The sequence below is a fragment of the Colobus angolensis genome, unplaced genomic scaffold, assembly GCF_000951035.1.
Source record: "Colobus angolensis palliatus isolate OR3802 unplaced genomic scaffold, Cang.pa_1.0 Scaffold170, whole genome shotgun sequence".
Classification (NCBI taxonomy): Eukaryota; Metazoa; Chordata; class Mammalia; order Primates; family Cercopithecidae; genus Colobus; species Colobus angolensis.
In genome coordinates this window covers 213560-217993 of record NW_012114822.1, presented here as the reverse complement: position 1 = coordinate 217993, position 4434 = coordinate 213560, and positions in this window count along the sequence as shown.

Below are 4434 nucleotides of genomic sequence, written 5' to 3'. Positions count from 1 at the left end.
TGAACCTGGGAGGTAGAGTTTGCAGTGAGCTGAGATCGCACCACTGCACTGCAGCCTGGGCGACAGAGCGAGACTCTGTCTCAAAAAAAAAAAAAGAAAAAATTTCTTTAATTGGAAATAAATAGTAAAAGAAATTATATTTGAGACCAGGTGCTGTGGTGGTTCACACCTGTAATCCCAGCACTTTGGGAGGCCGAGGTGGGCAGATCACTTGAGGTCAGGATGTTGAGACCAACCTGGCCAACATGGTGAAACCCCATCTCTACTAAAAATACAAAAATTAGCTGGGCTTGGTGGCAGGCACCTGTAGTCCCAGATACTCAGGAGGCTGAGGCAGGACAATCACTTGAACCTGGGAGGCAGAGGCTGCAGTGAGCTGAGAACGTGCCACTGCACGCCAGCCTGGGCAACAGAGCAAGACTCTGCCAAAAAAAAAAAAGAGAAAAGAAAGAAATTATATTTCAGAAAAATAAAATCTCATCTCTTTTCCTCTAACCATCTAAAGTTCAATACCATGATAACCAAGTTCTTTCATTTAGTTGTCTTTGCAGGTTCATGTTTATTAATCAGCTGTACTTTCCAAAATCATATTATTAGTGGAGGATTCTGAGTAGTGAAAATTAGTAGCTTGATGTCTCATCTAAATGCCAAAAATATGCAGCAGAAATACAGTTAAAAATAACTTTAATTGAACAAATGTTTGAAATAACTCATCATTTATTTTTGTATATTTCGTGACACAATGAATAGATGTCATGGCCATTTCTGGAAAAGGAGATTTATCTGCCAAGAGGCATGTGTGCTGACCTTCAAATTCACAAGTGCTGAAACTGCTAATGACCAACGAAAGTGTTTCCTCTGAGTAGGATTCCATTTCCCCCCAGACCCCTACTGCTGTATTCTGTTTTTACCTTGCAGCAATAAAAAGGAGCTCATTCTTGGTTTTTATCCGGCAAAATATCACAATTTAATTAAATTATTTTGGTCTGAGTCCAAAAGAGTCTCTCCACAGTGTCCCGAAAGTTACAGGTTTTCTGACGGATGCCAAGACCATTAAGCCCACTTTATGATGATTGTGCACCCATGTATCATGCTCATCTATATTTTACAGTTCATTATTTAACAGTGCTTATCTTAAAGGTTAAAGTCTTTATAGGATCATTTGGCTGATTCTTAACTTGGCTAATTTACAAATAATTTCACAAATATCTTTTTGTCACTGTTATTTGTCCACAAAGATCTGATCGAGAGTATGGAATCTTTACATTATAAATGCTTCACTGCTTTAACGAGATGCCCCTCATGGTTTCCTTATGACAAATAATGATGACTCTGTCAAATAAATGCAATACACGTTCATAATGTGGTGAACTGATTTTTTAAACAACTTTTCCTTCATTATAACTTTCAGAAGTCAATAATCTAAGTTGTATTTCCTGCTCATTAATGCACAATAAAAGCCATCATATAAAGAAAGAAAGCTGAAAAAATGGAAAAAATAACAAAAGATCTTTTTCATAATAAAACATTTTGGGTCACTAATGAAACTAAAAGTATGAAAATTCTAAAAGTTTCATATACATGCAATAAATTATCCTAAAGATTGAAATGCATGTAATGTTTATAGGGCTGTTTTCTGGGCTGGGGAAATACACTAGGGACACTAGCCAGATCATTGGAATTCTAGTCAATGCCTCTTTTCATTTCTTATAGAGAAACACAAGTCGATTTTTGACGCTTATTAAAAAAAAAAAAGTGATTCCTTGATTCACATCTTAAGTGAAAAATATAATTTATTAACAAAGGGTAAGAACATCAGAACTATCCATAATAATTGGTCTATCACACAAATATTTGTTCCCTTCCTACACAGCACTGTTTTCTGGGAGCAGAGAATCACTGTGGATTTAGCAAGGGCCTTGGAAGCCCCCAGGATGCTTTACACTGGATTTCATTAGCTGACTGGTATCCTTTTGCGGTTGGTAAGTAAACCGCTGCATTTCTAACTAGGATCGACTGGGTCATCCCGAATTACTTCAGTCTAGTACTGCAGTTTTCCCAACAAAGACATGGAGGCACAGCAGAGGGTGAATCCACAGTTATCAAGCTGGGGATTAGACCAGGGAGGCTCCTTCCAGATAAAGTAGCTATCTGCCATGACGGTGGTAGGAGGGGGAGGTCAATGTAGAATCCCACTTCTCGCAGTACACAAAACTTCAATTATTTGAAGAGTTAAATAGGCTGGGCACAGTGGCTCGCGCCTGTAATCTCAAGACTTTGGGAGGCCGAGGCGAGCAGATCTCTTGAGGTCAGGAGTTCGAGACCACCCTGAGCAACACAGTTTTAAAATTGCACAAAAAATTTTTAAAATTTAGCCAGGTGTGGTAGTTCACACCTGTCATTCCAGCACTTTGGGAGGCCGACGTGGGCAGATCTCTTGAGGCCCGGAGTTTGAGACCAGCCTGGCCAACATGGAGAAACCCCATCTCTATTTTAGAAAACACAAAACTAGCTGGGCATGGTGGTGCATGCCTGTAATCCCAGCTACTCAGGAGGCTGAGGCTGGAGAATCATTTGAACCTGGGAGTCAGGGGTAGTGAGATAAAATTGAGCCACTGCACTCTAGCCTGGGTGACATAGCAAGACCATGTTTCAAAAAAAAATTTTTTTTAATTAAAAAATTAGCCAGGTGTAAGGGCACATGCCTATAGTCTCAGCTACTCGGAAGGCTGAGGTGGGAGGATCTGCCTGAGCCTAGGAAGTCGAAGCTGCAGTGAGCTATGATTGTGCCACTAGCCTCCAGCCTCAGTGACAGAGTGAGACCCTGTCTAAAAAAAAAAAAAAAAAAAAAAAAGAAGCCTATAATCTGGGAGGCCAAGGCTGGCGGATCACTTCACTTGAGGTCAGGAGTTCAGACCAGCCTGGCCAACATGCTGAAACCCCGTCTCTACGAAAAATACAAAAATTAGCTGGGCATGGTGGTATACCTGTAATCCCAGCTATTCTAGAGTCTGAGGGAAGAGAATTGCCTGAAAGGTGGAGGTTGCAGTAAGCTGATGCTGCACTCCAGCCTGAGCAACGGAGCCAGAATCCATCTCAAAACAAAACAAAACAAAAAAAACAACAAACAGTTAAATATAACAAAATCTCTAAACATGGGTGAAATTTAGGTGACTGCTTACCTTCTCAGTCTTCCAACTGCCAAAGGTTGGAATGGCCCTGGGCCCAGTCCTCAGCTTTCTTTTCTTTCTCTACACTTGCAACTTGGATGCCAAATTCATACTCATGACTTTAAATAAAGCTATATACTGAAACTCCCAAGTATATATCTCTAGCCCTCTTCCTCAAACTCCAGATTCATGCATCTACATGGATCTACATGGATCTACATGCATCTACATGGATCTACATGCCTACATAAAAGTCTGATGGGCGTCTGATACGGTTTGACTGTGTCCCCACCCAAATCTCATCTTGAATTGTAGCTCCCATAATCCCCTATGTCATGGGAGGGACCTGGTGGGAGGTAATTGATTCATGGGGTTGGGTTTTTCCTGTGCTGTTCTCGTGACACTGAGTAAGTCCCACGAGATCTGGTTTTATAAAGGGGGGTTCCCTGCACACGCCCTCTTGCCTGCTGCCATGTAAGACATGCTTTTGCTCCTCCTTCACTTGCTACCATGGTTGCGAGGCCTCCTCAGCCATGTGGAACTGTGAGCCCATTAAACCTCTTTTTCTTTATAAGTAATCCAGTCCTGGGTATTTCTTGTAGCAGTGTGAGAACAGACTAATACAGCATCTTAAATTGATTAGGGCTAAAACCAAAGCCCAGCTTTCCCTCTCTCAAACCTGCTCCTTCCCTGGGTTTCTCCATCTTGGTGGATGGCAGCTCCCTCCTTCCAGTTGATGGAGTTGTTCCACCACCTCATCATCATTGTCGATCCCCCTCTTTTATACAGCCTGCATCCAACTCATCCACAAACCCCACCTTGAAAATAGGTCCAGACCCTGACTACTCCTGATCACCTCGGGGGCTACTGCCCTGGTTCAGACTGCTATGGTCTCTTAGCAGCTTACAGCACCCGCTTCCTCATCTGTCTTCCCACCCTCCCACCAGCTGTTCTCACCAGGGATAGCAATTGTTTTCCAACTTAGGCCTGGGCCCAGTGGCTCATGCCTGTAATCCCTCCCAGCACTTTGGAGGCCAAGGTGGGCAGATCACCTGATGTCAAAGTTTGAGACCAGCCTGGCCAGGGAGGCGGGGAGATGACCCAACGCTCCTGATTCCTGTTGACTCTAAGCTGGTTTGCCTCAAGCTATGCATAAAGCCCCAGGTCCCTCCAACCTGGTGAAACCCTCTCTCTATTAAAAATACAAAAATTAGCGGGGCGTGGTGGTGCTCGCCTATAATCCCAGCTACTTGGGAGGCTGAGG